Source organism: Acanthochromis polyacanthus, chromosome 10 (assembly GCF_021347895.1).
Source record: "Acanthochromis polyacanthus isolate Apoly-LR-REF ecotype Palm Island chromosome 10, KAUST_Apoly_ChrSc, whole genome shotgun sequence".
Lineage (NCBI taxonomy): Eukaryota > Metazoa > Chordata > Actinopteri > Pomacentridae > Acanthochromis > Acanthochromis polyacanthus.
In genome coordinates this window covers 38,446,386-38,458,344 of record NC_067122.1, presented here as the reverse complement: position 1 = coordinate 38,458,344, position 11,959 = coordinate 38,446,386, and the positions used below count along the sequence as shown (strand labels likewise).

The following is an 11,959-nucleotide window of genomic DNA, read 5'->3' as shown; positions in this document are numbered from 1 at the left end:
AACTCAAAAGTAGACAATTGCTTTTTAAACATTCATGTTGAGTACAAAATGTACTTATTTTAGGTTGTATAACAGTGACATGACTAGATTTAAGACCACTTTGTTCTTGAAACAAGATTAAAACATGTGATTTAAGCATTTTAAGATATTTGTCCACATACAGTTGGTTGAAAATACATTTGTTGCAAATATGACCATGGTTCTTAGTCCCACATTTATAAATAACCCTGCACCATGTAAACAAATCTAGTATTGAAATCAACAATTTATTTGCATGCAACACATTAGCAAACTTGACAACTTACATCAATTAAGATACAGATGTTTGTTGTAACACAGTGCATTCATTTGTAAAAATAAAACAGCTGTTTTTTGATAAGACTGTTTTTTTTTTCAAAATAAAATTTTTTTTAAAAATAAAACAATTTCACAGGACTTCTCTGCACAGGATTTTGCCTTACATTTTTTGAAAAGTAGAAATATGACCTGTTTTTCTAAATCACAATTTTCTCAAAATTAGGACTTTTTACAAAAGCTGTTTTTTTTTTCACCATCATGGAATAATGACCACCCAAAAACAGTTCTTTGTCCATGCCAAAGTTTAGTTTCATCCAGTTTGATTTTAGATCAAGATATTTGCTGATCAAGCATAAATTCAGAAAAACAGGGCAACATCATACTTTAAGTGAATTTTATACACACCTGCTTACAATAGCCATTTTTGCACTCATTTTTTTGTTTCACAGCGTACTTATTGGAACAAACAAAACAGAACAATAGAAAATGCCATGGTAGAACTACATGTAACAATGTGAATTTTCTGTAGATTTGTGCCAAACAGAAAGGACCTGAACACCTGGCCAATGTTCCTTAATATTATGAGTTTACACCAACGTTGAGCAAACTTAACTAGCAATTATGGATTGCAGTACCCTGATGAGATCAGGCAAAATCTAAACATCTGCTCTATTTGCCAACAAAAGCTTTCCAATCAGCCAGGCTCTTTTTGTAAGATGGTGTGAGGTCTTTGTCATGGATTGTGTCGCAAAGAACCTCAGTTTGTATGATTGAAAGCAGTGTAGCAGTGCACTTGGGGTATGTCAGGTGTAGAGCATAATAGTAGGCCATGAGGTATAAAGCACCCTCTGTGACCTTGTCTTTTGGGAACGTAGTTACCGGCGCATCTCCCACAGCCAGGAGGCAGTTGTATGGGCTCACAATCAGGACTGGACAGGAGAGAGGGCGTTCCCTCAAGTAGGCACTGGGGTCTTCTTTTTCCTTTCAAGTTATAAAACATGAATCATTTCATTAAAATGATGCACCTCTAATTAAAAGATAATTTTGGTTATTTTGATCCATTTCCTTTCACATAGGCGTTAAGCCTCCTAAAATACAGAAAATGTTGATATAAAATATCAATACAATTAGAGAATATGAAAATGCATTTGTTTGGTGTACAAAATTGCTCGTACCAAAATGTGAAAAAAAGATTTCTTTTATTATTCAATACTGCAGATTTTTGTTGCTTTAGTCAGTCAGAATTAATATGGAACGTTTTTTTAGCACAGCTCACCTCAAGAACATGCACAAGAGCTTCACTTGCATCTCCAAGTTTCTTCGGTGGAGCTGATGCAGAGGGGAACAATGATGGTAGCACACCCAGGATCCTGACAGCTTGTTCAGCTGTTTGGGAAAATATTCATCATAGTTAAAATAAGACTAAATGTAAAATCAGAGCATCAGATCAAATCAAAGTAAAACTCCACAACAAATGATGCTTTAAAAATACAACATTAGCTTGAAATGACATCTCTGTGGATAAAAGAGAGACAATACAATACCACAGGAAATTGTAATGAACATTTTATCACATCCACAATGTCCTTGACACATGAAATTATCTGTGCTTACCTTTGTCCATTCCCATTGGGGGTGTTCGCCAGTCTAGCCTTTTTTAACCCTTGCCTCAGGTTAAAGTTGGTCCAGCTCTCCGTTTAAAGGGTTAGATTCTATCTGCCTATTAGTAATTCACCTAACAGGTTTCAGCAGAATAAATTAAGCTGGAATCGAGAGACACTCGCCCAGGTTCTAACTGCCTTGCATCCGAATGTCTCACCCCTCTTATCTGATAAATGCTATTCCACCAAGCAGCCTTTTTAGTAGTAGAATTGATCTATCATTCACATTCGTTATCGGTCAGCTTCTCTCTTAAGGACTTGCCTGCACTTGGTGCTATTCCTGGGTTCGTTTTAGAGGTTTGGAAAGAACTAACCTCAGGGGTAATGTTTAAACAATCTCACTTTGGACTAAGTAACCTTTAAGAACCATTGGATTGAATGCACACAATCAACTTAACTTTTTACCACTATGCAGATTTTCAGTGGTTTATAATAATTTCATTAGGCTTCTCTTTAAATGCAATAGAGCGTTTTATTAAGCAATTTTAGCAAGAGCACAGCATCAATTCATGATTAAAACAATTAATTATTTCTGATTAAAAATGAGACTAAAGTAAATAAATTGAGCGTACCTGACAATCTTCTCTAATTATTAATTTTAGGAGAGAGAGCGAACAGCATGGCCACTACCGTATCACTCGGTCTTGTCTTGCGTCTGGGAAAAGCACTCAGTTGTCCGGAGGACTCGGTACGATGTCTTCTTTGTGGACAAAAGGATCTTGTCCCTCGGCAGGGGGGAGCGGAGGAGTCCTGTAAGCCAATCGTGGTCTGGCAGTTACCTCTGGAATTGGCTGGAACGTTAGTGCTTACGCCTCAGCTGTCTTCTCTGTGGTATGGTGGTGATGGAAAACCCTCGTCTGTTCAGGCTGTAGTGGGTCACTGGGTCTCCCAGCCCCGGGGAGGGGAACAGCCCAGTGCTGTTGCCTCCTTTGCCTCTTCGGGTGTAGTCGGTTCTTCCCTCTATTGGTTTCTTCTAGATAACTGCAGAACCTCTTCGGACTCTCCGTTTGGCAGAGTGTGGTCTTCGCTTGTTGAACAAAGTCAGAAAAAGACTTTGCTTCCAACGATGTCCTCAGCGATCTCTGGAGCCTAAGTCCCGCGTCGTCTTCCCGTCTCTTGGGCAAAAGAGGAAGGTGAAGATTCTTCAGAACTCCGGCCAAGTTCCCTTTGCAGCTTCTTCTTAGCAGCTCCGGCGAACGACTCCCAAATAATGTCTCTGCTCTCCTATTCTTATACTTTCTCTAGACACACAAAACTGGCTAGGTACGCCCTCTGACACCGTCTAACTTATGCAATCAACTTTGTCATCACATACAACAGTAATACAGAAGTCATGTTGTTACAGCAAATACACAGTGTCCACATTCTGTTTAACACACACACATTTCAGCCCACCCTTTTGGGTTTTTCCCAAACTTCCCTTTTTTTCTGAGGAGGCTGCAATGTCATTGTGGCTGCCGAGTCATGGTGACTGTTGTTTACTGTACTTCTGCTTTCTTAAGGCCTGGACACACAAGCTTATGAGGCCTGTACGCACACACAGAGCCTAAACAAGGATTACTTCACACAGAACCACTTCTTAAATCATTCTTCTCAATCTGAACATAATAAATCATCTGTATCATTACTTCAATCAAATCAACACTTCAAAAAATATATATGTATTTTAGCAAGCATAATCATATGGTTATCTTATAATGTTTCTTCTTAAGATCTTTATTTGTCTGCTTCAGAACCTTTGTTACCTTAGGGCCATAATGAGCCTGAGTCCTCTCTGAGACCTCAACATCTGCATTCCACTTGACAGGGGTTTCACCATCTTTTTCCACAGACCAAAAAACTGCACTTTCTGGGAGAAGTCATGCCATCTTCCCTTCACCTGGTCAATGTAGTGACTATTATCCTTGTCCAAGATGCGCCGAAGCTCCTCCATCACCTATGAAATATCCAATTCACCAGACAGTAAACTGTATCACTTTGTCAGCTGAAAATATAAAATATTGTTCTGTTTGGTTGTTAATAAAACTTACATGTCCAATGTCTTTAAAACAAGGGTACGCCTCCAGAATCTTCTCAGGTCTGTTCTCCTCACCAAGAGAATCAGAATTAATGAATGCTCGTCTGGCTGGAAATTCCAAGTCCAGGAGCTGAGAGACAGACTCATGGTTTGGCGTTTTTTTCTTATACAAAGCCTGTAGGGTCTTGTAGTGCTTGACCATGGTTGCTGGGCTGTCACTGGATGGAGAACTGACTTCTGAAGGCTTGGTAGCTGAACGACACAAAAAATAAATTAAATAAACAATATTAGATTTCTTCAGCAGAATCATATTCAACTACAAGGCCACTGCAGACCTCCACCAAGTTCAATTGTTGATTTGAATACATTTCAAAAACTTACAGAAAGCCTGTGGGGAACTACAGGTGGCCATGGTTGCTTGGTTGTCAGTGTCTGGACTGTCAGTTTCTGCACCAACAAAAATAAGACACTTTCCTTTGTATGTGGATTTTAAGTTTAATGACATCAAACTTTCTGAAATAAAAACAATCAAGACCTACTTGTGTCTGACAATGACTTGTGAAGATCAAAAGTGCAAACATTATACAAATTAGTTGGTTCTTACCTCTTTTTTTGCTGCCTGAGGATGATGTGCTACATCCTTCTGAGGAACTATCTAAAATAATAGTTGAGTCACTTGAATCATCTGGGTCACTTAGCACACAGCGCTTCTTTGGCTGGCTCCAACGTGGACTGGTCTTGAGAGGAGACCTCACATTTTGCAGTCTTTTGTATAGCTGTGCATACACTGTGACCTGTGACAGATCATTTAATTTAATTCTTTTGAACAGCTGAAACAATGCCAAGCATGAAATACCATGACAATTAAGAGGATGCATTTCAATACTTACCCATGAAGTCTTCTTGCTTCCTTTGTCCTGGAGCATGGGGTAGTACTGTACTATTCTCTTGGCCATAGCTGTAACCTCTGGTTTTGATGGGTATCTCTCTGATTCTCCATCACCTTTTGCCCTCAGGATTGCGATCATACTCGTCATGGTGTTCCGGATGAGTCGGCATCTAAGATCCTTTGACATTTCAAAGTTCCTCTCCTCACCTTTTTTTGCCTACTCAAAGTATTGTTTTCGGACTTGTTCAAGTTCAGAGTCAGTATGCAACACATATTCTGGGAAGGACAACTGGACAACCTTTTCTGGGGTCCTGTGCTCTGTAGGATACACTTTCAAAGGATTGGCTGTCTGTGGCAAGGGTGACTCATTCAAAGAAGCAATACTGCTCTTTGAGTGAGAGTCTTCTCTGCCAGATTCCTGTAAAACAAAACAAAAAAACAACAAATAAATAGTACAACCCAATGGTAATGGCAACATTTCATTTTTAATTGTGTACACTAAGACTGAGGTTCCATTTGTTAGCCTCATTCAGAAACTGACCTCATTCAAATCATCATGACAGGCATGCCAGACAGCCTTTCTCCGAAAAAAGTTTTCTGGGCCTGGGAAAAGATCCCGCAGGTCTTCACGAGACAGGGTGCAAATCATTTCCTCACTGATGTTTGCAGCTGTGAACATTTTAGAATGAATGAAAAGTCAAATTATTGTGCTGCAGTGATCAGGGGCCCCCAAAAATGAAGCTCATCCAAACATTTGTACAAGAAATACAGAACATATTGTCACGGGTCGAAACATTTTCTCATTAAGCATGCAAAGTATTGCATTTCTACATCTATAATATCTTGAATCAGATGTTCACAACGTTTTGATTTCAGTTATGCACGTTAATATACATAAGAAATTATTTTACATGTGCACATTCTATTTAAAACCACACACTGTGAAAAAATATTTAAGAACAGCAAGTTTTTGAGAATATCTGGACTTTATTTGATCCAAGCTCAAAATACATTAGCCTTACCTTTCAAAGTCGATTTGGCAATGTCATCTAGTTGGTCCATGCTGCTAACCTAGCTATTGATAGCAAGCTAGCTTTCAGTTCCCCTCGGCTAGTTGGCTCAGTCTGGTAGCAAAACATCACAATACAATGCTTAACACTTTTTAAAAACCATGTACACCGTTAAAAACTACGGCAATTCGACACAAAATTAGTGAAAATCATATGAATGTACTTACAGTTGCGCTTCAATCCCCTCAGTCACGGATATGTGCGCCTTCTTCATTTCACTAACGGCCGAAATGCAACGCGGTGGTAGTCTCAGGTTAATGATGTCATAATTCGTTGACGGAGTTGTAGTTCGTAGGTCTTTAGCGTTTAAAGTGGAAATTTTAATTCAGGCTCACAGATAGTGACAGTGGTGTTCCACAGTAAGGAATGTCATGGTAAACAAAACGTGTAACTTTCATAAATGTCTGTTTACCTCCAAATTTAGTTCCGCGAAATTCAACGACCTCCGGTCTGCCTACAAAAATACGTCATCACTGCGGCACGGTGCTGAGGAAATGAAACACGCGCGATAAATTTGCTGCTACTTATTTGTAAGACAACTGGATACCTCTAATACCACTTGAGACGGCTGAGTCCTCAAACATAACTTGAGCTACGGTAAGTATTCCATTCGTTTTTTTTCTGTACATAATGTGTAATATTATCGTCCTTTGGGGTGTACCATGAAGCATGCTGGTAAAGTAAGCAAGCCTGCTGAGCCACTAGCTAGCCGGAGTTTCCCATGCCAGGAATATGGCTCTCCTTTAGCTTGGCTAGACTTGTCGTGACAATTCACTCTAAGCTCATAAGAAAATGGATAATTCAGTAAAGATGTAAATTATTAATGTGATTTAAGCACTTGATGTTGATTGTTAAATTTTCTACACAGAAGACATGGTTAACCAAAGTTAAATTAAATAAACCTACCTGACAGATGAAGCTAAATCTGATCGAATACAACCCAAAGTTTGCTTGAATAACACTTTTTGTGCATGATGTGTCGCAGATGACATTGAGTTCAATGTTGGGTGTTTTACTTAAATTTTTTTGGTATTTTTTATGGAACTTTGTCTTTTCCTATAAAGTAAGCTATGAAATGGTTTGATAGCTGACTTTATTCATTATTTTTATCTGTCTGCCCCTACAGAATCTGCCCATCTGCCAGACACTTGGGTGGTGTTGGTCCAAACTTTCGTGAGATGATTTGGCGTTGTGTCATATGCTACATTTTTGTAGCACTGACTCTGAAAAAACTACTTGGCCACATTAATACTATGCACAGTCGTAGTCCTGACTTTCGTGTGGTATGTGGTATTGATGGATGTCCCAGCGAGTATCGTGTGTATAATTCCTATTATTATCACATAAAGCGAAAGCATGCACACCATCTTCTCCAAGTTGAAAGAGAGGAGGAGGGATTGACTCCGCATTGCTCACCAGGAACATGTGAAATGACAGCCACAAACAACCAAACTATTCTGAACAGCCCTGAAATGGTCCGTGCAGCACAGGAACATTCTTCTGAGATTGAAAGAGGTCCAGGCATCATCACACAAATGGTACAGACACTTCTTGGGTTCAGGTCTTGTTCACTTACAAAGAAACATTTTGTCTGTCTTGTTTAAAAATCGTCATTACACAAGTCAACACTTGGCAGGGTTGTTGCATCATTGTTTACCTATTTAATGGTGATTTATGATGTTAATCTGTTTCAGAGTGGATTTCAAGAGGGTGAAGAGGGTCCTGAGGACATCAGCCTTTTTAAGCAAGCAACTGCATTTCTTCTTCAAGCCAGGGAAACCCAGCGACTAACACAGGTAATTTAAACAGTTTTCTCTGCAATGACAGGTATGCCATTTATATTAGTAACTGTAATAGTGTTAAACTTAGACACATACTGTGCAAGACTTTTCTTTAAAAAAAAAAACCAAACACTGAATTTGCTACTGATGTAAAATGATTCCTCTCAGACATCACATATGACCCAGTTGATGACAAACTTGTTGCTGAATTTGGAGTGGATCAATATCCAAGACCAAATGTTTTGTCAATCTGTGATTTCAAAGCATTTAAATAAAGTCAAAAAATAAACAATTCCATCAACTTTTTAAACAACATGTTCACTTATGCATTAAAAATGATGAAACATGCATTCTACAAAAATGTTATTAAATATTAATGATATTCATCTAATTTAGATTATTTTGTGAATTTTAGTGACACCAAACACAGACACTACCACTGCACTCTCCTGATGGTTTTTACAAAAAACCTACAAAGCCTGTATGTCTGTTTTTTTTTTTGTAATATAATAATTGACTTTGTAAGTGTGTTGGCACAGATCAGGATAGGGGAATGTTGAAATATAAGTTCCAGATGCTTTTGTCCTTTCTTGGGTGTTTAAAATAATAGCCTAAACACAAAACCAGTTATTTATTGTTTATTGCTGATGTGTTACTTCATCATAACGGTACACACAAAAGAAATAACTGGATTGAGTTTTGTGGTTAATGTAAGGCATATCTACCACTTATTGGAAACTATTATGTAGCCCTCTATTTTAAAATCTGATTTAGCCCCTGTTATGTGAGTTGCATGGCCTTGATCATATTCTTGCATTCTGTTATATGACATTTATAATTTTTATTTTTTTTTGTCTTGTCCCCCTAGAGAGCTGTTAACCTGATAGTGAATGGAGTCCAGCAATACCAGGCTGCGTTGTTAGAGCACCTAAAAAATCAGATGAGGAGTGTGATCGAGAGACATTCTGCGGACCTGAATCAACTGGAGAGTGAAGCTATGAGGACATTTGACCAGTTTGTTGACCCTTTCAACCAAATTGCCACAACCCATTTGCAGAATAGGACAATCAAAGAACTCTTTAAACCTGTAGAAGCAGATATGGTCACCTTCAAGAATATAGTATGCTATGTTAAAAGTGGTGACTCTAGAGCACTTGCTGTTAGAAACAAAAGCTTTTATTATATACCAATATTGAAAAGTGTGGAGCAGCTCCTGCTGCATCCAAGAATTCTCCAAATGATTGAAGAGGGGTTGCAACCATGTGAGGCTGGAATTTATTACGATTTTGTTGATGGAGAAATCTTTAAATCTCACCCACTGTTTGTGAAAGTTCCAACAGCATTGCAATTAATTTTATATACAGATGAGATTGAATTGTGCAATCCTCTTGGATCTAGGGCAACCAAAAACAAATTGTTATTAATTTATTACACTCTAGGTAACATCAATCCTAAACATAGATCAAGACTTGCTGCCATTCGCTTGCTTGCCATGGTAAAATCAAAAGATCTTTCTGACTGTGGTATTGATAAGATCCTTGAGAGGATTAATTGTGACCTGACTGAACTGTATAATGGTGTTGATGTTGTCACTGCAAATGGAAAGAAAAAAATGTATGGAGCACTTCTGTCTGTGTGTGGTGATACCCTCGCTCAACACGAAGTGGCTGGATTTAAGGAAGGGGTCGGCTTTGCCTACAGTAAATGCAGGCACTGTGAATGCAACTTTGAAAATATGCAGACACAATTTAATGAAGAGCTCTTTGTTAAAAGGACAATGGCAAGTCACATCAAGCAATGTGCAGACACTGAAAAGGCAAGCACTGACTTTTTAAAAGAGAGTCTAAAAACAACATATGGGATAAACAGAAGAAGTGTTTTGATAGATTTCCCTCACATTGATATTATCAATCAAACTCCCCAAGACATTATGCACATTGTTCTCGAAGGTGTTGCCCCATATGAAATCAAATGTGTTTTAAAGCATTTTGTGCTTTCAGGGCATATTGATTTAGACAAATTTAACAGTGGGATTCTTAGTTTCCCTTATTCACCTCTGGATGTAAGAGATAAGCCTTGCCCCATATCCATGAATACACTGTCATCAAATGATAAGTTAGAACAGTCTGCTGGGCAGATGTTGGTTTTGTTGAGGGTCCTGCCCTTCCTCTTAGACACAACTGGAGAAAATGAATACACAAAAATGCTGCTTAAGTTTTTAGAGATGGTCAAAATTCTGTTTTCACCTGTTATTGCTGTCTCAACTCTCTCAAGGCTGAAGCTCCTGATAGAACAACATCTGAAAGATTTCAAGCTACTTTTTCCAGATATGAATATCATACCTAAACAGCATTACCTTTTGCATCTTCCCTCACAGATCCAAGCACTTGGCCCAACAGTGAGGCACATGTGCATGCGCTTTGAGTCCAAGCATTGTTTTTTCAAGCTCTGAAAAGTAGCTATAAAAACATTTGTAAATTCCTTGTAAAGCACAACCAGCTATATGAATGTAGTCTGAATGTGCATGAGAACCATCCAATATTTTCAGGTGAACCAGAAATGGGGCCTGTTTCTGAGGTGAGAAATGTCAACTATGTGGAGGGGAAAATTAAAGACTTTTTTGGGTTTGAGGAAGTGGATTATATCGTCTCCATACCTTGGATTATGCAACATGGAAATAAGTACATAAGTGGGAAGACTTCAGTTATATACAATGCCATCAATAATGTCCCAGAATTTGGACTTGTGAAAAACATCTATGTTGTAAATGGGTCAGTGTATTGTTTTGAATGCCAACCGCTTTCCACGATAGAATGGAATGAGCATTATTTAGCTTATGAAGTAGAAGTTCCCTGTCTTGCTCAAGCCAATGTTTTTGTAGATGCTGAAAAGCTTGTTGACCATACAGCATACTACTATTTAACCTTCAAAAATAGCAAGTACATCCCAGTTAAGTATGACCTCACTGACATCATTGCGCATAACTCTCTTAGTGCACATCTGTCAATATTGCTAATTTTAAATAAATATGAAGTCTTTATTTTGCTGTTTATTTGTGTACGTGTAGTTTGATGGTGTATTTTTTTAATCTTTTAAAAGAAACAGTGCCTGTAAACTGTAACTTATCATTTAAAAAAACGTGTCATCCTTTTGTCATTGCAGCTGTTTTCTTATAAGAATTGGTGGTTTTCCAATAAAGCACATTTACTTGAATCAAGTGAAGTTTATTTCTTAAATCAAGATTGTGTAGCTTCTACAAATAACAGCTCAGCTTGAAAAATGTATGAAAAGTAAAAAGAACCTTGTTTCTTGTAAAATACAACTCAAAACAAGATATTTTCCAGATTGTTTGACTTAACAAGATTTTTAAGATGCATTGTCTTAAAACAAGTCGTTCCATCTTGCTGAAATGCCACTTGTTAAGTGAATTTATCTTAAATCAAGTGGGATGAGACATTTCGACTAAAAATAAGACAAATAGACTTGGTAAGATTTTGAGTTTTTGCAGTGAATAAACTAAAACAGTAAAGTTGTCGGCCATAAAACCCAAACAAATGAGCTAAAGGAGATTAAATCTTTAGATGCCAGTTCTCTGCAGGTTTGTCATTATAAGGAGTACCTTTAGTATTACACAAGGTTATTTTTTGCGCAGTACAGAAAACAAAAATATTGATCAGTGAGGCTTTTATATTGAAGAATGACTACTGTACTTTCTTTTTGTTCCTTTCCGTATTAATTCCCTCACAAAGCCTAAACTGACTGATAATTACCACCAGTCTGGGCTTCAGTCCATTCAGGTGTGACTCACTGCCTGCTGGAAGCCTTGGACTTCCATTGTTCTCAAAACCAATTAAAAAGCAGCTTGCAGAGACAAACCTGCGTTGACTGATATTATCCATTATGGTATACAACACCTGTATAGTACCTCCGACTGACATCACTTTACGCCACCACAGTGAAACAAACACTGGATCCACTGTACTACAGCTGGGAACAGATGATTGTATCTCCAGCAGACGTTTCTCCCCCACTTTGCCCCGGATCCTTATTTAACTTCTCTACTGCCACCAATGTAACAATGTGCACCATGGGGAAATACAAATACTGATCCCACCACACTTGATAATTAGCTGGAATAGATATTTTTGTTGACTTTTTGATCATGAAAATGATGGCTCACATTCATTCGTGCAGTAGTTTGTCTCTTTACAATTTAATGGATTTTTAAAACAATGAGAAATGAT

The 11,959-nt window shown here is 38.0% G+C and overlaps 2 long non-coding RNA genes across 2 annotated transcripts; both read right to left on the bottom strand.

Moving 5' to 3' along the window:
- Positions 1 to 247: 247 nt before the first annotated feature.
- Positions 248 to 1,685, bottom strand: LOC127535947 (uncharacterized). The gene is made up of 2 exons (XR_007944880.1): positions 1,574 to 1,685; positions 248 to 1,278 (listed from the first exon to the last, which is right to left on the bottom strand). It is a non-coding gene; the product is annotated as an uncharacterized LOC127535947 (long non-coding RNA).
- Positions 1,686 to 2,145: 460 nt separating this feature from the next.
- LOC127535942 (uncharacterized) lies at positions 2,146 to 5,275 on the bottom strand. The gene is made up of 5 exons (XR_007944874.1): positions 4,866 to 5,275; positions 4,580 to 4,769; positions 4,357 to 4,422; positions 3,989 to 4,227; positions 2,146 to 3,894 (listed from the first exon to the last, which is right to left on the bottom strand). It is a non-coding gene; the product is annotated as an uncharacterized LOC127535942 (long non-coding RNA).
- Positions 5,276 to 11,959: the final 6,684 nt, after the last annotated feature.